Source organism: Canis lupus, chromosome 11 (assembly GCF_048164855.1).
Source record: "Canis lupus baileyi chromosome 11, mCanLup2.hap1, whole genome shotgun sequence".
NCBI lineage: Eukaryota > Metazoa > Chordata > Mammalia > Carnivora > Canidae > Canis > Canis lupus.
In genome coordinates this window covers 29,703,873-29,725,223 of record NC_132848.1, presented here as the reverse complement: position 1 = coordinate 29,725,223, position 21,351 = coordinate 29,703,873, and the positions used below count along the sequence as shown (strand labels likewise).

The following is a 21,351-nucleotide window of genomic DNA, read 5'->3' as shown; positions in this document are numbered from 1 at the left end:
TGCCCAGGAGCATCAAAAGCTAAAACTCAGGAAGAGGCAAGACAGGGAAGGGCGGTCCAGCAGAAGGAACAGCCAGTGCAAAGGCCTGGAGGTAGGAAATCTCACTTTACGTTCCCAAGGGGCCCTTCATTCCTCTCTCCTGCTCAAACTTGCTCCAATTCCAAGCTATCAGTCCCGCTCACCAAAGTCCCCATGACTCAGAACCCCCAGGGGTAGGGATGAGGTGAGTGGGCGGTCCTGCCCAGAAGGCTGGTGAATAATCATCCCACTGGCTTTACAGAGAGAGTTCTGACCCTGTGCTAGATTGTGAACTCATTACCTGTCACGCAAGCCCAGAGGGGAGGCCTGGCACTCTCCTAGGACAGGTGAGGAAGCCGAAGCTCAGGTAAGCCTAGGGGCAGACCTCCCAGTCCCAACCCGGAAACTGTTGACTTCAACACGCTCTTGGGAGAATGAGCAGCCTCGCTCGGTGTGGACAAGGAAACTAGGTTGAAATGGTTCTTCAACCAGTCTCCCTTTCATTTGTGATTGGACTTTAGGGAATGGGAATCTCCTTTCTTGACTTAATTTCCCCACCCATGCAGTGGGTTGGGACTGAACAAAATGAAACTGCAGTATGGCACAGGCTCTGGAACCAGACTGCCTGCATTCAGAACCCTTTCCTGGTGCCTCAGTCTCCTTATCTGTAAAATGGGGAGGACAATAATCGCTATCAGATAGGGCTATTCTGAGGATGAAATGAGTTCACACACACAGCGCCCTGCACGTAATAGGTGTTCAGTAGAGCCCTGGCTATTGCAAACCACAAGGGCTGTCTGCTGGGAGGGGCCACAACTAGCAGATTCTGCGCCTAACCCGGCCACCCCACCTCCATGCTTGTCCTGACTTCCGTGCCAGCACCCTTGGACCCCAAAGAAACCTTTGCACACGTCCATCTGGAATGTTCCTCCTCTGTCTGGAATGTTCCTCCCTCCCTTTTTCTCATAACTGGCTCCTCCATACCCTTCAATTCTCAGCTCACATGTTCCCTCCCCAGAGAGGTTTCCCTGTCTGCCCTGTGGAAAGGAGATCCTCCCATTATTTCTCTGTCTCCACCTCCTACTTTTGCCCTTTGGGGCTCCCATGGAAATCTGTCAATTCTTCAGTGTACCTGTCCACTTCCATCCCTAATAGAATATAACCCCCTAGGGACAAATGTGGCATCCACCTCCGCTTCCCTGCATCCGTAAAGCCTAGCTCAGTGCCTGGCACACTGCTGGTACTGCAGCAATATGGGTAGAATAAATGAATGAGCGAATGAATGTTAGGATCCAGTGTATCCCCCACACTGAGTAAGCTCCCAGAGCTCAGAAATAGCACCCAGGACCTAGGGCAATAATAACACTCACCAGCATCGTGGAGTGCTTCTTGTATGCCGGGGACATTTGGAGGGCTTTCCATAGATTAATCCTCACAATGGACCTGGGAAGTAGCCACTATTACCACCCCGTGTTATGGATGAGGAAACTGAGGCTCCGAGCTAAGTAACTTGCCCAAGGGCACGCGGCTGGGAAGTGGGAGATCTGGGAATTGAACATAGACACAGTCTACTTTTGGAGTCAACTTGCTTTTTTTTGTTGTTTAATAGACTTTTTTTAAAAAGATTTTATTTATTTAGGGGATCCCTGGGTGGTTCAGCGGTTTAGCGCCTGCCTTTGGCCCAGGGCGCGATCCTGGAGTCCCGGGATGGAGTCCCATGTCGGGCTCCCAGCATGGAGCCTGCTTCTCCCTCTGCCTGTGTCTCTGCTTCTCTCTCTCTCTGTGTCTCTCATGAATAAATAAATAAATATTTTTTAAAGATTTATTTATTTATTTATGATAGACAGAGAGAGAGAGAGAAAGAGAGAGAGAAAAAGAGAGAGAGAGGCAGAGACACAGGAGGAGGGAGAAGCAGGCTCCATGCTGGGAGCCCGACATGGGACTCGATCCCCGGTCCCCAGGATCAGGCTCTGGGCTGAAGGTGGCGCTAAACTAGTGAGCCACCAGGGCTGCCCATTAGACTTTATTTTTTATTTTTTATTTTATTTTATTTTTTTAAGACTTTATTTTTTAGAGTTGTTTTAGGTTACAGTAAAACTGACGGGTAGGGGATCCCTGGGTGGCTCAGCGGTTTGGCACCTGCCTTCAGTCCAGGGTTGATCCTGGAGTCCCGGGATCGAATCCCACGTCAGGCTCCCTGCATGGGGCCTGCTTCTCCCTCTGCCTGTGTCTCTGCCTCTCTCTCCCTTTGTGTCTCTCATGAATAAATAAATAAAATCTTAAAAAAAAAAAAAAAACTGACGGGAAGATCCAGAGATTTCCCTTATACCCCCTGCCTCCCCGCCATTATCACCATCAGCTTGCTTATCGACACTGCCCAACACTGCAAACAGGGAGGCTTCCTGGAGGAGGCCAGGCAGAGGCTGAGCCTGGGAGAGTACTGCTGAGCCTGCAGTAGGGAACTGAGTGTACCTGGGTACAGCTGGCATGAGTGGAACAGAGAGGGCCCGGAGGGAGCCCTGGGGAATAAAGTTACTATGTGTTCTGGTTGCCTGTTGGTGCCTATCAACCCACCCCAAATATAGTAGCAGGAAACAACCACCACCAGTTTATTTCACTTGGTGACTCTGCAGTGGGGTGGCTGGTCTCTGTTCACATGGCACCAGCTGGGACACGTGAGAGGGTGGTGCAGGCTGGACAGCCTAGGCCCCTCGGGCACCTCTATCTTTCTGTGGGCTCACTGCGTGGTCTGTCCCCAGGGCACGGTGGTATCGGGACGGCCAGCCTCCTATGTGGCGGTTTCAAGGACACATGTCAAAGAGAGTGAGGAGAAGTCGTCCCACTTTATGATCTAGCCCTGGAAGTCAGCCAGTGTCACTTTTGTCACACTCCACTGGTCAAAGCAGTCATCAGATCGCCCAGGTTTGGGAGGGTAGGAGGTGGACACAGGCCATAGACGGCCACTCTGGATGGATGGAGGAGTGGCAACGTTCAGCTGAACATTTTTGGAAAATACATTTTGTCACAGCAGATGACCGGGGCCGGATCGAGGCATCAGCCAGGGAGCCCGGGAACAACAGCTTCAGTCTCCAGGTCCTGGGTGGAGGGGACCTTATGCCCCAACCGTTATTTAAAGCTTTTCTTTTTTTTTTTTTTAAGATTTTATTTATTTATTCATGAGAGACACAGAGAGAGAGAGAGGCAGAAACAGAAGCAGAGACAGAAGCAGGCTCCATGCAAGGAGCCCAACGTTGGCCTCGATCCCTGGTCTCCAGGATCACGCCCTGGGCCAAAGGCAGGAGCTAAACCGCTGAGCCACCCAGGGATCCCCCTTTTTAAAGCTTTTCAAACATTTTTACTCAGGTATAAAACACAGTGAGGTGCACAGATCTTAAGCGAGAGTTCAGTCAATTTCTACTTATGTGCACCCCCGGGCAACCACCACCCCAGCCAAGGTACTGAGTGCTCCCAGTGCCCAGTCAAGACCCCCCAGAGGCAACTACTCTTCTGTCCTCTATTCCCAGGGATTTAGTTTCACCAATTTGGTTCTTCACATGAATGGAGTCGCACAGCGTGTGCTCTTTTGTCTCTGAGGTCTCTCCTTCACCATGTGTTAGAATCTTCCACTAGGGCATGTTGGGTTGGTCAACTGTCCACTCTCATTCCTGAGTAGTGCTCTGTTATATGAATATGCTGTGGAGTGGGCATCTGTGTGGCTCCTGTTGGGAAGCTGTCACAACACCTGCTCTGAACATCCAGAGCCACTTCTAGAAGATCAACGTATCCAGGCACTTCTGTTGGATTCATACTCAAGAGCTGGGCTTGCTCTGTCATAGGATAAGGCTATGTTCGGCCTTGATGAGCCACCAAGTAGTCTTGCCCCACGCCAGCACCATTTTACACACTCACCAGTGGTGTGTCAGTTCCACATCCTCACCCACACAGGCTGAGTTAAGTTTAATTTTAGCCAGCCTCTTGGAGGTGAAGTGGAAACCACTTTTCAAGTGAAGTCTCAATCCGAGCCACCGTTTCTAAGACAAGTGAAAGGAGACATGATGTGAAAGCGAACACTAGGGAACGTGGTATCGCTGCTTAACTTGGTTTTGCTCTGTGTTATGTGTTGATACCTTTATCAGGGTGGTTCCCTATGGTTAGATTAATAATAATAAGCATAAGGCATATCTGAGCCCTTCTTCAAAAACCTTTTGGTAATGACATGCAGCCACCTAAACAGTGATCTCAGAAATGAGGAAGCCGTGGGGACGGCAGCAAGCATGAAATCCACTTCACTCTAGAATTAAAACTAAACAAGGGAAGAAGTTAGGGTAGGGAAAAAAAACTCAAGATGTAAATGTTATAAACTCCAACAAAGCAGAAACAATATAAGCAATAATAACAGAGAAGTGGGAAGGAGGGGAGGTGGGAGAAAGCAGAGGAGCTACTCCATTTTCTACTTCAAAGAGTCCGTTCATCCTGATTCAATGGAAATATACAGGGTTTTGTTTTTTTTTTAATTCCTCCAAATATTCCAAGTGAAAGATAAAATTGTGCAACTAGATACAAATGACCAACCCAACTAGGTGCTACTTACAAGAGACATGATTTAAATATAAAAATACAGAAAGGTTGGGATGCCTGGGTGGCTCAGCAGTTGAGTGTCTGCCTTTGGCTCAGGGCATGATCCCAAGCTCATGGGATTGAGTCCCGCATTGGGCTCCCCATAGGGAGCCTGCTTCTCCCTCTGCCTGTGTCTCTGCTTCTCTCTGTGTGTCTCTCATGAATAAATAATAAAATATTTTTTTAAATACAGAAAGGTTGAAAACAAGAGGATAGAAAGACATCCCCCATGGGGCACCTGGGTGGCACAGTCAGGTGCACACCAGCCTGACTCTTGGTTTTGGCTCAGGTCATGATCTCAAATTTGCCAGATCGAGCCCTGCATCAGGCTTCACACTCAGCACAGAGTCTGCTTGAGTTTCTCTCTCTCCCGTCTCTCTCTCTCTCTCTCTCTCTCTCTCAAATAAACAAAGCTTTTTTAAAAAAGACATACCAGGCAGCCCGGACTGGTGGCTCAGCAGTTTAGCGCCTGCCTTCAGCCCAGGGCCTGATCCTGGAGACCCAGGATCGAGTCCCACGTTGGGACTCTTCTCCCTCTGCTTCTCCCTCTGCCTGTGTCTCTGCCTCTCTCTCTCTCTGTGTGTCTCTCATGAATAAATAAATAAAATCTTAAAAAAAAAAAAAGACATACCATACAAACAATAATCAACAAAGTCCACTACAGCTATCCTAGAGTAGACTTGAAGATAAGAAGCATTGCTAGAAACCAAAGGGGCATTTCAGTCAGGAAGATGTCAATCACCCCAAATTTGTATGCACCCAGTGGCAGAGCTTCAAAATACAAGCAAAACTTAATGGAACTGGGACTCCCAGCTGGCTCAGTTGGTAAAACATGCGACTCTTGATCTCAGGGTTGGGAGTTGCGAGCCCCACACTGGGTGTAGCAATTACTAAAAATAAATAAATAAATTTAAGAAGTAAAATTATTTTAAAAAAAAAAAGATGCTCATCATAGGTCACTAGGGAATTGCACATTAAAACAACCATGAGATTACACCCCTATCAGAATGGCCAAAATCCAAAACACTGACAACACCAAACGCTGATGAGGATGTGGAGCAACCCGAATGCTCCTTCGTGGCTGGTGGGGATGGAAGATGACACAGCCGCCTTGGAAGACAGTTTGGCAGTTTCTAACAAAATTATACATACTTTTACCATACAATCCAGCAATCACACTCCTTAGTCTTTATCCAGAGGAGTCGAAAAACCGAAAGTCACATGAAAACCCTACACATGGATGTTTATGACAGCTTTATTCACAATTGCCAAAACCTGGAAGCAACCAAAATGTCCTTCATCAGGTGAACAGATAAATAAACTATGGCATATCTGGACAATGGAATATTATGCAGCACCGAAAGAAATGGGCTAGTAAGCCATGAAAAACATGGAAGAACCTCAAATGTGTATTAGTAAGTGAAAGAAGCCAAGGTGGAAAGACTACATATATTGTATGATTCTAACTCTGTGACATTCTGGAAAAAAGCAAAACTCTGGGGATCACAAGAAGATCAGTGGTTTCCAGAGGTTGGGCAGGCATTGGAGGGATGAACAGAGGGAGCACACAGGATTTTTAGGATGGTGAGACTATTCTGTATGGTACTATAATGGTAAATACATGTCATTTCAAATTCATCCAAGTCTGTGAAACATACACCAAGAGTAAGCCCTAATGTAAACTATGGACTTTAGGTAATAATGTGTCAATGTAGTTTTGTTGATTGATCAAACAGGCTGTTGATAGTGTGTGGGGGCAGGACCAGGTATTCAAGGGATATATGGAAACCCTCTGAACTTGCTACTGTTTTGTTGTGAAACTAAAACTGCTCTAAAAAATAAAATCTATGCTCCACCTGTAGGACCATCAAAAACATCAACTTCCTAGGAATATAGGTTTCCCCCACTATGCAAAAGGGGAGTATTTCTATGAAAACTTTTGAGCTGAAATCCTGTAAAGTGAAGAACAATTACCATTTGTTTCTATGAAAACATTTTTTAGTGTCCCCAGACCCCAAAAAATAACCTCTCTTAGGCTTTTCTGATACCTGAGGACACATCTTGCTAACAGATGCACAAAATAAATCTAGATGTACCAAGTTCAAAGCTCTGGCAGCTAGATGCTGAGGGTCGTCCCAGGTATGAGCTTGGTAGGGCGACTCTCAGAGTGTGCACTGCTTCTAATGGCTCTTTGCAAAACCAATGCTGAATGGTGTTTTTGCTTGGCCTTTCTTTGTAAAACCAAAAATCTTCAGATTTCTTTGGGCTAGTGAAAACATGTACTAATGAAGGTCTTTTGTAAAAATGAAGGGGTGAAATACAAACTTTGGAAAATTGGGGGATACCCAAAAATCATAAAAAGGTGCACAAGACCCCTACACTGAAAATGCAAAATATGATTGGGCATCAGGGAAGTACAAATAGAAACCACAGTAAGATTCCATATCACACCCACTGGGATAACTTGATCAAAATGACAAACGGTAACAAGTGTTGGCTAGGATATGGAGAAATTAGAACTCTCTCATATTGCTGATAAGAATGCAAAAAAGGTACAGCCACTTCAGAAAAGAGTTTAGCAAGTATTCAAAAAGTTAAATATGGAGTTCCCAGATGACCCACAAATTTTCACTCCTAGGTACAAAGTACCCAAGAGAATTGAAAATATCTCCCCACACAAAGACTTATACATGGTGTTCATCGCAGCATTATTCATAATATCCAAACATGGAAACAACCTAAATGTCAATCAAATGATGCATGAAGAACCAAAATGTGTGTCTCCCTGTGATTAAATATTAGCTATCCACAAAAAAGGAATGAAGTCCTGACACCTGCTACATACAAATGAACCTTGGAGACATCATGTGCAGTGAAAGAAGCCAGACACAAAAAGAAGCCATACATTGTTTGGTTCCATTTATTTCTTTTAAGAGTTTATTTATTTATTTAGAGAGTTGAGGGGGAGGAGTAGGAGAGGGGGGGGAAAATCTCAAGCAGACTCCTCTCTCAGCACAGAGCCCAAAACAGGGCTCGATCTTATGACCCTGAGGTCACAACCTGAGCTGAAACCAAGAGATGGACACTTAACTGACTGTGCCACCCCTAGTACCCCTGTTCAATTCCATTGATATGAAATGTCCAGAAGAGGCAAATCCATAGAGAAAGACAGAAGGTAACTAGTGGTTTTCAAATGTTTATGGTGGGGACAATAAGAAAAGACTACTACCGGGTATGGAGTGTCTTTGGAGAGTGATGGTAATAATCGGGAATTAGATAGTGGTAGTGATTTTACAACTCTATAAATATACTAAAAAGCCACTAAATAGAATGCTTTAAATTGGCGAATTTATGGAATGTGAATTATATCTCAACTTTTTAGATAACATTTTCGTGTCAAGATACAATAAGATCTAAACAATCTGAAATGAAATAAGACCTAAATAAATCAAAGGACATATGTTTATGGACTAGAAGACTCACTGTAAAAACATCGATTCTTCTCCGATTACAGATTCAGTGGAATCCTAATCAAAATCCCAGAAGTTTTTCCTGAAATTAACAAGCTGATTCCCAAACTTACATGGAGATGCAAAGGAAAAGCCACTTATATAAAATGCAAAAATAAAGAACAAAACTAGAGAACATAATGTACCAGATATCAAGAACTATTGTTAGTATTGAAATTTAGACAGTGTGGTGTTGATACAAGAACAGACAAACAGACTAATGGAACCGAATAGAGTCCAAAAACAACACACACCTGATCTATGACAAAAATGACAATGCAGTGCGGTGCAGAAGGATGATCCTTTCAGTAAATAGTGCTGGGTCCACTGTGCAGAATTGGGGAAGACATGTGTGTGTGTGTGTCTATGAAATCTCCCTCTGACCTCCTCTTATAAGGATATATGTGGTTGTATTTAGGACCCAACTAGATAATCCAGGATAATCTCCCTATCTCAAAATCCTTAACGTAATCACATCTGCAAACGCACTGCAAAGGTTAGGATGAACCCATCTTTGGAAGCCCATTTTTCAGCCTACCACAATCCCTACCTCACACCATGAACAGAAATAAATTCCATACCTAGATGTGAAAGATTAAAGCAATAAAGTCCTAGAAGAAAATACAGGAGAACATCTTCATGACCTTGGCACAAGCCAAAGTTTTCTTAAACCAAAAATAAAAACACTAACCATTAAAAATATATATATATGTAAATGGGTGATAATAAAATCAAGAAATGTGTTCAATAGAGGTGCCTGGGTGGCTCAGTCAGTTAAGAATCTATCTTCAGCTCAGGTCATGATCCCGGGGTCCTGGCATCCAGCCCTACATTAGGCTCCATGCCCACCAGAGAGTCTGCTTCTCCCTCTCCTTCTGCCTCTCCCTGCCACTCATGTGCTCTCTCTCTCAAAAAAATAAATAAAATACTTTTAAAAAAAAGAAATATGTTGACAGGACACCTGGGTGGCTCAGCAGTTGAGCATCTGCCTTCAGCTCAGGGCTTGATCCTGGTCCAGGGATCAAGTCCTACATTGGGCTTCCTGCAAGGAGCCTGTTTCCCCCTCTGCCTGTGTCTCTGCCTCTCTCTGTTTCTCTCGCGAATAAATAAATAAAATCTTAAAAAAAGAAAGAAATATGTTCATCAAAAGGTATACTTTAGAAGAATTAAAAGACAATCCACAAAGTATAAAAGGATATTTAAAGTTTGTACTTTATATACATATATAAAGAGTGCCTACAAATCAATATGAAAAAGGCAGACACTCCAATAGAAATATGGGCAAAAGACTAAAACTGATAAAATAGAATACCTAGACGGCCAGTAAGCACATGAAAAGGGGTTCAACCTCATTAGTAATGAGGGAAATGCAAACTGAAACCACAATGCAATAGCACTGTTTATCTACCAGAATGGCCACAATTTTTCATTGAAAATGCAAGTCAGGGAGGATGTTGAGTAATCAGAACTGGTGGGAACGTAAATTACTACCATCACCTTCCAAATCCTTTGGGCAGCTTTTGCTAAAACAGAACATTGGCAGACCTTCGACCCAGCAAGTCTATCCCTAGGTATACATCCAACATGCTCACTGAAAGACACATACCACACGAGAATATTAAAAGCAACACTATTTGTAACAGGCAAAACCTATAAACTCTCCAAATTTCCATCAATAGTAGAACAGATAAAATAGAAGTGACTGGGTGGCTCAGTCAGTTAAATGTCCAACTCTTGATCCTCAGCTCAGGTCTTGATCTCAGGGTTGTGAGTTCAAGCCCCACGTTGGGCTCCATGCTGGTCATGGAGCCTACTTGGAGAGAGAGAGAGAGAGAGAGAGAGAGAGAGAGAGAGAGAAATATTAGAATAGATCATATAAAGTGTGGTATCTCCACACACTGGAGGACCACACAGCAATGTCAGCAAATAATGTACAATTATAGGTGACAACATGGAGGGGTCCCACAAACACGATATTGGGCAAGAGAAGCTGCAGACAAAAGAGGATATGATTCTATTTACACAGAGAACAGAAATAGGTCAAAATTTAAGAGGTCAGGACAGCGGTTCCCTTTGTTTCCCAGAGTCGGAAGGGAGCACAAAAAGGGTTCATGAAGGGCTGGTGTGTTCAATGTCTTTTTAAATTATTTTTTATTATTTTTTAAAGTTTTATTAATTTATTTGAGAGAGAGGGAATCCCTGGGTGGCTCAGTGGTTTAGCGCCTGCCTTTGGCCCAGGGCGTGATCCTGGAGCCCTGGGATCGAATTCCTCTGCCTGTGCTCTGCCTCTCTCTCTCTCTCCTCTGTGTCTTTCTATTCATAATAAATAAAATATTTTTTAAAAATTTATTTGAGGGAACCCTGGGTGGCGCAGTGGTTTAGCGCCTGCCTTTGGCCCAGGGCGTGACCCTGGAGACCCGGGATCGAATCCCATGTCGGGCTCCCGGTGCATGGAGCCTGCTTCTCCCTCTGCCTATGTCTCTGCCTCTCTCTCTATCTCTCTCTCTGTGTGACTATCATAAATAAAAATTTTTAAAAAAATTTATTTGAGAGAGAGAGAGAGAGCATGAGTGGGGGATGGGGGGATGGGGCAGAGGGAGAGGGAGAAGCAGGCTCCCCACTGATCAGGGAGCCCAACACAGGGCTCTATCCCAGGACCCTGGGATCATGACCTGAGTTGAAGGCAGATGCTTAACTGACTGAGCCACCCAGATGCCCTTATTATTTTTTTTAATTTTTTTTATTTATTTATGATAGTTACAGAGAGAGAGAGAGGCAGAGACACAGGCAGAGGGAGAAGCAGGCTCCATGCACCGGGAGCCCGATGTGGGATTCGATCCCAGGTCTCCAGGATCGCGCCCTGGGCCAAAGGCAGGCGCCAAACCGCTGCGCCACCCAGGGATCCCTATTTTTTATTTTTTTAAAGTAGGCTTCGGGGCACCTGAGTGGCTCGGTGGTTGGGTGTCTGCCTTCGGCTCAGGTCGTGATCCCGGGGTCCTGGGATTGAGTCCCGCATCAAGCTCCCCGCAGGGACCCTGCTTCTCCCTCTGCCTGTGTCTCTGCCTCTCTGTGTGTCTCTCATGAATAAATAAATAAGATTTTTAAAATAAAATAAAAATAAAAGTAGGCTCCATGCCCAACATGGGGTTTGAATTCAGAAGCTCAAGATCTCATGTTCTACTAACTGAGCCAGCCAGGTGCCCCTCCATGTCTTTTTCTGGGTGCTGGGTACATGTGGCGGACAGTATACAGTATACACTTAGGAATTTTACATATGTAGAGTTATATTTCAACAGAAAAATGTACTTAGAAAAGCAAATTATACAAAAAATGTAATGAAGTGACAAAAGTAAATACAGAATGTATATTGCATGCCACCGTTTGCTTAAAAAAATGGGAGGGGTGAATATACATGCACAGGGTGTCTACATGCATGTGCATATACTCACTCGGATGTATGCATACGTCTTCCTTGCAGAATATAGAAGCTGCCATCAGCTTACTGCCTTTCCGAAGTGGGCCTGGAGGCCTGCATGAAGTTTTATCCAGTAAGTATATCTTCAAAACTACTAAATAGTTCACACATACGACAAGTGTTTGCAGAAAGACAACAAACAGCTAAAAAACATCTTTAAAAGATCAGTATTGGGTAGCCCCGGTGGCGCAGCGGTTTACCGCCGCCTGCAGCCCAGGGCGTGACCCTGGGGACCCCGGGGACCCTGGATCGAGTTCCACGTCGGGCTCTCTGCATGGAGCCTGTTTCTCTCTCTGCCTCTCTCTCTCTCTCTCTCTCTCTCTCTGCATCTCTATGAATAAATAAATAAAATTTAAAAAATTTTTTTAAATAAAAGATCAGTATTTGGTAATTACTGGGAAGCAGCAAGGTCCACAGGATACCGCGCTTGGGTTTCTGTCGGGATCAGAGAACTGCAGGGGCCACAGTGTTGGGGGTGGGGGGTGAGGGGGGCTCCCATGCACCCCGTCCCCTTTACGGACGAGGAAAGAAGATGGGAGATCCGTGCGGACAGCAGCCCGAGCCCCGCCGGGGGCGGGACTTGGGCTGCGGGTGGCGGGTGGGGCTTTGGAGAGGACGGGGGGCGGAAGGTTGTGCGACCGCCGAGCCGCGATCTGCTACTCTGAAAAGTGGGGACAGTAACCAACCCCTTCTAACTGACGCTTGCAGAACCCATGTCGTGGCTGGTGGCTGTCCGGCGGGCAGCAGGGGCTCCGCGAGGGACCACCACAGTCAGCTGGGAGGGGACCGGCGGGAGCCTCCGTGCGCGCTGCCCCAGAAGGGACACACGGTGGCGCCCTCCCCCCGCAGGTCCCGCCTGGTCCCAGCCTCGGAGGGCGTCGGCTCCCGGAGGGAGGGAGAGGTGGGGACAGCTGCCTGGGCACCCAGAACACACACTTCTGGGCCCTGGGGACGGGAGGGTGGAAGACGCAGGGCTGGGGGCGTCCCTGCCCAAGAAAGCAGGACTGGAGGGGCTGGCAGCCCAGGAAGGAGGGAAATGGGGAAACAGGTTCCATCTGGATTTTGTTTAGGATCAGGTTGTGTGTTGAGTGGTGCCCCCCCCCCAAGACAGGTCCGCCTGGACCTGTGAATGGGACCATATTTAGAAAAAGAGTCTTTGCGGATGTAATTAAGATACGGATCTAGAGACGATATCATCTTGGATGATCCAGAGGGGCCCGAAACCAATGACAGGTGTCCTTGAGGGAAGACGCTGACCCGGAGAAGGTCACAGGGAAGCAGCAGAGGTTGAAGTGATGCAGCCACAAGCCAAGGAAGCCACCAAGGAAGACAAAGTGGAAGAAGCAGGAACAGATTCTCCCCTAGAGCCTTCTGAGGGAGCCCTGCCGGCCAGCACCTCGATTTTAGATTCCTGGCCTCCAGAACCATCAGAGAATAAATTTCTGTTCTAAACCACCTAGTTTGTGTTCATTCGTTATAATGGCCCCAGGAGACTCAGACAGGTGTTTAAATTCTCTTCCTGCCACTCAACCCGCTGACCCCTGCCCCCGAGCCTGCAGGATGGCACCTGAGACCCCCCAACTCCTGACCCCACTGTTTGCTCCCCAAATCCAAACTCCACCATACCCACTGCTTTCCAAACATGGGCTCTTCACACCTCTACGCTTTTACTTTTGGTGGCCTGCCCCCACCATGGGTCCCCTTGTACAACTTCTGTACACCCTACAAAGCCCTCCCTAAATATCCTCTCATAAGTATATGCACATATTCTGGCTCCCAGCACAGCTGGACTCCTCTGTTCCCCTCAGCCACTGTGTCTACTCACTCACGAATTATCACTGTCAGGTCAGCTGTGTGTCCCCTAACTAGTCTTCATCTCCCGGCCTCTCCAGCCCCCTAGCCTGCACCCTCTGTCCTAGCTCAGGCCTCCCCATCTCTTCCCAGGACCCTTGTGCCACCTCCTCAGGTCCCCCTGCCCCAGGTGGATCCTCCAGTTTATCAATACTCTTGATGCTCAGATCTATCTTTTCACTCCTTGGCTCAAAAGCCTTCCATAGCTCCCTGCTGCCCTAAGGATGATGTCCATAGGGAATGAAGTGCCTCAAATGTGCCTCCCAACCTCTCACTGCACCCCAGTGATATCTAAGGTACCCATATGCTGCATGCCTCTGGGTCTTGGCATAGGCAGTGTCCTTCCCCTGGAGTGTCCCCTCCCCGTGTGCCAGGCACACTCTGACCCATGTCTCAGGAGCTGTCTCCCACAGGACCCACCCTTCTGCAGTGACACCAGCCATCTTTAGACACACAGGGTGCTGCTCTGAGTGCTTCACACGGGTTCACCCTGTAAGTCCTCATAACAACCCCAGGAGAGAGGCCCCGTTACTGTGTCCAGGTCACAGGTGGGGAAACAGGCCCAGATGGAAGAGGAACCCTTGAGAAGTGACAGAAGGATCTGAGCCCAGCCTGCACTGTCATTCCTCCTGTGGGAGCCTCAGAACTGTCGAACAAACCACTGAAGCCTCCCCTTATCTGTACTGCAGCCTCCAACCCCAAATTCATTGCTATCTCCTCTGTGGATTCGGCACTTTGTAAACACCCCCCTCCCTGGGCTGAGCAGGAGCGACTGGATTACACGGTGGTCTCCCCTCTGGGAAGCACCTGAAAATCTTCTCTTTACTTCCCTCTATCCATGGTAACTGGCACAGCGTAAGGGGCTCCGTAAACCAGAATGAATGAGTGAACCATTCTGAATGACCCAATGGTTTCCAGGGATGTCAGGTCCTGGGAATGTCTCACCCTCCTCAAAGACAAGAATAAATTATGCAAATCTCGGGAGCCAGACTTTTTGCCTTCTCTCTCCCACCCTCCCTCCTCCAATCCTCCCCCCACCCCACCCCCCCACACACACCAGGTTTCTGGGAGGGCACTGGGCTCTCCAGAAAATGCCTCAGGCTCTCTAGTGGCCCGTTTCCTGATTATAGACGAAACTAGAGCTTAAAGCCGGGTGAATCACTAGCAGCCACCAGCCAGGGCCTGTTGAGGTGTCAGGCAGGAAGGGAGAAACCAGGCTCCCCCATCTTCCTCCCCGACCCCTGCCACCCCCAGCCCCACCATCACCATACGACCTCCTGGGGACCTCCGTGGTCTTGGCCGCAGTAGGTAGAAAGGGCCTGGCCCTGGACACAGGCAACTTTGAGCAGTTCCAGAACCATCCCTGCTCCCCACACCCCCCACCTGGCCACACCCAGGTCCCAAAGAATCCACAGCCTGAACAGTGTGCAAACCCTCTCCCATCCCTGGTCTGGCAACTCATTGATGACACCCAGGGAGGTGCAGCACCCCCATTTTAGAGGCAGGGAAGCCAGAACCTGGAGTTCTGACAACGGAGACCCCCCTGTTGGAAGTAAAGTAGCACACAGGAACCTGCATGCAGCTTTCTGCCTCCTAGAGGGTTTTTTTTTTAATTTTGTGAAGCATACAGATTTTTTTCTCTTAAATATTTTATTTATTTATTCATGAGAGACACAGAGAGAGAGGAAGGCAAGACATAGGCAGAGGGAGAAGCAGGCTCCATGCAGGGAGCCTGATGTGGGACTCGACCCCGGGACGGTGGGATCACGCCCTGAGCCGAAGGCAGATGCTCAACCACTGAGCCACCCAGGCGTCCCTAGAGGGGTTTACAAGCAAGACCAGCCATTTCTTGATTCGAAGGTCATAGCCTTAAAGGACAAAGGAGGGAAAAGTATGGATTCCCAGCTCCTACCCCAAGAGTCTAGAAGCATCTTACCAAGTGTTCCAGGGGCTCGAGGCAGAGATGAGGGAACCACAACCCAGTGGTTAAGAGCCCAAGTCCAGGCTCAAATTCTAAGTCGACTCTGGCAAGTCACGGGGTTCTTGCAACCTTGGGCAAGTTTCTTAGCTCCTCGGTTTCCCCATCAATAAGATGAGAGCAGCTGTAAGTACGTACACATCCCAGGATTGTTGTAAGGACCCTGAATTGACGTAGAAAGGGCTGAGAACAGACAGTGCATACTCTATACAGTGGCTGTTTTTTAAAGTGTTATTTTAAAGAAACTTTTCCCAAAGACAATGCATTTGGAGTGAATCCTTGTCATCAGAGAGGAATGTTCCCCACACCTGTCTGGTAGAAGGCTCAGGCCTGGGGCCTCCTTATAAATCCAGAGACCTGTTCCACCCCAGACCTGCCAGGTCAGAGTCTGGGGGTGGGAAGCTAATGCTTTTCATAAGGGCCCCAGGGGTTCCTTGAATCAGGCAAGTTCGGGAATCCCAAAAGACTTGGGAATTCAAGTCTTCTTTTAAAGATTCTTCTGGTAACACACATTCCACCCACCTGTCAACAGGTCCTGGGGGAAAACCAACTTTCTCTTCTTCCCAATTAGTAACATTACTACTTGTAAACGGGGATAAGCCCTCACTAGTGCCAGGTGCTTTGCTAAATTAATTCCATCCATCAACAGCCCTCTGAGGCAGTTTCTGTCTTTAACCCCATTTTATAGAGGCAGAAACTGAGGCCAGGAAAGTTAGTAACTTGCTCATGGTCACACAGCTGGAACTTGGCAGAGCCAGGTTTCTATTTGCCACCCCACTATGGCCTGTGCCAGCAGCCCCAGCTCCTGTGGGACGTGCCTAGATGCTCCAGGGCAGGTCTCTCAGGAGCCCACAGTCTTCTCCAGGCAGCTTCACAGAGCTACAGGCCAAGGTCCCAGTCCCTGTCCCGAGGACCTTCCCTTCACCGTGGCCACCAAACCACACCAAATCCCGCTGGTTCCTTTACTGGACGCCACTCTGCCTCCTGGCCCAGGACAAAAGAGGGTGTCCTAGAGCCAAGGCAAGCCCAGGCATCCCCCACACTATCCTCTCTCCCATCACTCCCTCACCTGCTCCTTTCTCCAGCCCCATAATGTCACTAGCACTTCTCTAGAAGTGCAGTGCCTTTGACCAGGCTGTTTTCCCAGGCCAGGCCCACCCTTTCCTGATTATAGGCTTCCATGTTGGGAGGGCAGCCTCCTCTGAGAAGCCCTTCCTGACTGCTGCTCTGGGTGAGCTGGCTCCACAGTGCCCCCACTACCCTCTAGGGGACGACTGCCTCAGGCACGGATGATGCTGCGACCTAAGGATCTATCTCCAGGCACTCTAAGCTGGGGTGGGGGGTGGGGGGGGACAGAGACTCTGTCACTCACCTCCTCCTGGGCTAGGAAGAGGAAGAGGGGCAGGGCCGGTCTCCCTGCCCTGCCTCTTCCACTGGCCGTGACCTCCTCGGTCAATACCTGTTGGGCAACCACAGGACAGATTGGCAGGGACAGGCTGGAGGGGGAGGAGGGCAGAACTGTTTGCTTCCTGAGGGGCGACTTTGGCCAGCCCACCCCGCCCCTCCGCCTGCACCCCCCCCCCACCCTGGGCTTGGGCCCACACGGAGGGACTGATTCCTCGAGGTGTGAAGTCTTGCTCCGTGGTCTCTCCAGTGGTCCCAGGCCTGCAGGCAGCCTCTGAGCCGGGGCAGGAATGAGGCTGACAGAGCTGCTGGCGCAGGGCCCTTGCCCACAGATGGGAGGCTGTGGCTGCCAGAGCCCGGCCAAGCAAGAGCTGAGTCTTGTGGCCCCAGCGGAGCAGCACAGGGTCCGGCCTCCTCCCTCCCGACTTGCACAGCTCTCCCCTATCCAAGCCGGGAGGGCCCTAGGGTGGGGGGTGTGGGGGGAGAGAATGGGGCGGGGCCCCCAAGCGGAGGAGTGGGGGCTGGGCCCTGGAGCCAGGGATGCTTCCTGCGGACATTCTGGACATTTGGACTCCCACATTCCTGGCCATTCCACAGACTCCTCGCTCCTCCTCCCCCAGTGTAGGGGGGAGGGAGGCCTGGGGCAGAGCTCAGGGGAAGGACCGAGGTCTGGACTGGAGGGGCGGCCCCAGGCCTGTCCCAGGCACCGCCCCAGGGGTCCTTGTGATTCTCATAAACAGGAAGTCCCCCCCACCATAGCAGACGGGCCCCTGTGTGTGCAGACGCTGGACTCTGGAGGCCCGGCGGCCCTTGACCTCTCCGGCTGCTTCCTGTTAGCTGGGCCAGAGGAGAGAGGGAGACAGACATGGCCTGAGATGGGGAGAGGCCTGCGGGAGTGTGAGAGCAGAGGAGAAAAGCACAGGAGGCTAGAGGGTTGGGAAGTGGGGCGGCCAGAGCAAGCCTGGCACATAGTAGGCACTGGAGAAATAACGTGGCCTGGCCTGCAATCAGGCAGCGGGGAGAGGGCCACCCTGGGGAGAGCAGGACAGTTAGGGGAGACAGAGGCTGGGCCTCCCCACCCTGTGCTCACTGAAGCCGAGCACATAGTAGGTGCTCAGCAAGTATGTGAGATCTAAGTTCAGGATAGGTGAGGAGGGAGTGTTCCTGGGGGAGCAGCACTACTGGGCGGGAGTGGGGAGGTGGGAGAAAGGGGCTCCTCCGGCCTGGCTGCTCCCCGCGGGTGGACGGCCCCCAAGACTCAGCATCCCATTGTCCCCGTCTGGCCCCCACCCCATCCCACGGCTGGCTGGGCCAGGCCACTGTCTCAAGGCCCTTTATTTTTAAAATCCCTGCGGTGTTCCCACCCCAAACCGAAGGAGCAGTGCCAGCCACAGATCTGCCTGTGGCTGGGCTCTGGGCCCAGAGGCACTGGGGGTGGGGCATCCGGCCACCCCGCAGCTGCCGAGACAATTCCGGGGGAGGACAGGGTGGCTAGGCCAGCCAGCCCGCTGGGCAGGGGAAGGAGGCCCCTGGGATGCCCTCACCCTAGGCCCAAGGTGTAAGCCCAGAGGCCCCTGAGGCAGCAACCAAACTGGAATGTTAAATCCAGAGGCACATTCTTCCTACAGCTAATCTTTGTCTCCCCCACGTTCCACCAAACATGAGCACAGCACCCACAGTGTGTAAAGAAGGAGGCACAGGCTCGACCCTGCAGGGGTGACAGGTGGGGCCGGGCAAGGATGCAAGTGGTACGGTTGCGGAGCAGCTCTTCTCAGGCTGTGTGGCCTTGGGCAAGTCATCTGGCCTCTTGGAGACTCAGGTTCCTCCAGTGAGATGGGACAAAGAGCTACCGCAGAAGGCTGTGGTCCATCTCCACATGCAGTGGTGCACAGGGCGGTCATGGCTCCTGCCCTCATGGAGCTTGATGTCCTAACGGGGGAGACGCCCCCCGTATGAGCCGGGTCATGGCAGTCTCTTAAGACACAGAGCAGAGGGACGCCTGGGTGGCTCAGCGGTTGAGCATCTGCCTTCAGCTCAGGTCATGATCCCAGTGTCCCGGGATCAAGTCCTGCATCGGGCTCCCCGCAGGGAGCCTGCTTCTCCCTCTGCCTGTGTCTCTGCCTCTCTCTATGTGTCTCTCATGAATAAATAAAATCTTAAAAAAAAAAAAAAAAAAGACATAGAGCAGAAGCAGGGAAGGGAAGGTACCAGAGAGACCAGGGGTGGAGCAGAAGTTAATTTAGATAGGTGGTCTAGCAGGCTTTGGGGGAGGTGAGTTTGGGCTGAGAAGAAGGCAAATTTTCACTCACCTTGGGGAAGAGTGTTCCAGGGAGGAGAAGTAGTGCAAAGGTCCTGAGGCAGCGGTAGAGGGGAGAGCCTCCCATAATGGGTAGGGAAGGACTTTGTGAACTCTCAGGGGGCTCTGTGCTCGGCCTTCCAAGCGGTATTGTTATTGTCATTATGTCAAGTCTGGGGAGGAGACAGGAATGTTGAGCAGACTCTGGCCATGACTGAGGGCTGTCCCTACACCCTTTCCCCTTCATTTACTCCACCTAGAGATGCCAGGCTGGCCCGCCGGCCAACATGTGTGGGTCCTTGAACTACAAAGGGCATTCACTCTGGCCCAACTCGTTCTCTCCTTTGATCCTCCCAACTATGAGGTAGAGTGGGCGGGGCCTAGTATTACTGTGTCCATTTGATGGATAGGGAGACTGAGAGCTGGGATGGGCACACGATGGTGGTGGGGGCTCGCTGACATCACCCAGCTTGTGAATGGCAAACCTGAGCCATGTGCCCAAGTGGCCTGGTTCCCAGGCTCGTCCATTCACCCCTCAGTGGTCCCTTGGAACGCCCCCCTGGGCACCCTCCCCCCAACATCATTTCCCTATCTTCCCCAAGCATTTACTCTGGCACCCGCAAACCAGCACACAGACTCCACCAGGAGGTACCAGCCTCCCCCCAGGCTCTAGCCAGAGAAGAATGTGGCCTGACCCTCCCCGTGGGAGCTCTGGCCAGCAGGCCTTGGCAGAAGGGAGGCTGGCTGAGTCAACAAGAGGCTGGCAGAGGCTCAAGCTGCCCACCGGGGTGGAGTCAGAGACCTAGAGGGGGCTGCCCGTACCCCACCCCTCACTCTCTGAGCCACCCGGCCTCCTCCTGGTCTGGGCACCAGCCAGCCCAGTTCACCTCTGCAGGCCTGACTGGGGAGTGGCCTGGGTTGAATCAATGGGTCAATCACCCTGCAGACAGGTGCTGTGAGACTTCAGGCAGGTTGCTCCACCTCTCTGGGTCAGTTTTCTCACCTGTGAGATCCCTTGAGGACATTGTGGGCTCATTATGAATTGATAAATGTTATTCTGCCCCTAAGACAGTGCAAGGCACTGTGTCTCTCCCCGCTGTGGGCTGGAAAGGGCGTTCCTAAGCCCAAGGCAAGAGCTGTGCCCTGTCACCAGTGCCAAGTAGGTGCTTCATGAGTGCTTGCTGTAAGGTGACAACTGAGCTTGTGGAATGACCCAGAAAAGTATAAGAAGCCGAACACCTGCAATCATCATGACCCACGCCCCCAGCCTGTGCTTACAAAGCCCCTTTTCCAGCCACCTTTTTTGATCACAGGCATTATTACTCCCATTCTATGGGTGAGAAAAAGGAGGTACCGGGAGACGAAGGAACTGGCGCAAGATCCACACAGGGGACTTCTGACTCCTGAGGAGATATCTGGAGAGGGGGTGACTCCTGGGGGCATCTGTGTGCGGCACCAGGACACAGAAGGAGGAACAGTGAGCAGGGGTTATAGGGAGTTGATTTCGGCTCCATTTCAGAGAGAAATCCTCGACTGGCAGAGCCTGTCCTCTTGGGGGTGAGCTCCCCGTCACCAAAAAAGGTAGAGGCAACCCCCAGCAGTGAGGCTGCTTCTGAGCAAGTCCGGCCCCAGGGGGATGCGTGCATGGCAAGTGAGACTGACGGACCGGGGTCCCCTGGTGGCCTCGGAGCTTTTGCCCTCAAGGCAGCAGGGCACTGGGGACACCACAGGCACGGGTTTGAATCTTGAATCCCATGGGACCACTTTCGAGCTGTGAAAGGTTGAAGAAGTAACATTACCTCCTTGGTCTCAGTTTCCCATCTGTATAATGGTGCTGTGAGGATTAGAGCAAACCCGAGTAGAGCACCAAGCCCAGAGCTCATGCTCAAGTCTGACACTTAGAAGGTGCTTAATTAATGCTCCCCTGGCTGCTGATAATCTTCCTCTTGACATAGTCTGGAGAGGGAGGAAAAAACCAGGGGCTAAGAAGCAATGGCGGGAGGAGGATCATTGGGTAAACCCAAGGCTTGGAGTCAGGGCGCTGGGTGCAACCCTCAGCTCCCCCAGGAGTGGGTAGGTGCCATGGGTACAAGCCTTTCCCTTCTGTGTAAGAGACCATGTACGTGAAAGCCCTTGGACAACCCAAGCTTTGGTTGGATGAAAACAGATGGACCCACGTGTCTAGGAATGAGCCTGTAGGGTG

At 50.1% G+C, this 21,351-nt stretch overlaps 1 long non-coding RNA gene across 6 annotated transcripts; it reads right to left on the bottom strand.

Moving 5' to 3' along the window:
- Positions 1–15,141: 15,141 nt before the first annotated feature.
- On the bottom strand, positions 15,142–19,450 carry LOC140642879 (uncharacterized). Of its 6 annotated transcripts, none has more exons than XR_012039268.1 (3): positions 19,162–19,450; positions 16,821–16,907; positions 15,142–15,631 (listed from the first exon to the last, which is right to left on the bottom strand). It is a non-coding gene; the product is annotated as an uncharacterized lncRNA (long non-coding RNA). The 6 variants fall into 6 exon arrangements; XR_012039269.1 differs by having other exon boundaries at positions 15,142–15,611; XR_012039271.1 differs by lacking the exon at positions 19,162–19,450 and adding an exon at positions 17,034–17,287.
- Positions 19,451–21,351: the final 1,901 nt, after the last annotated feature.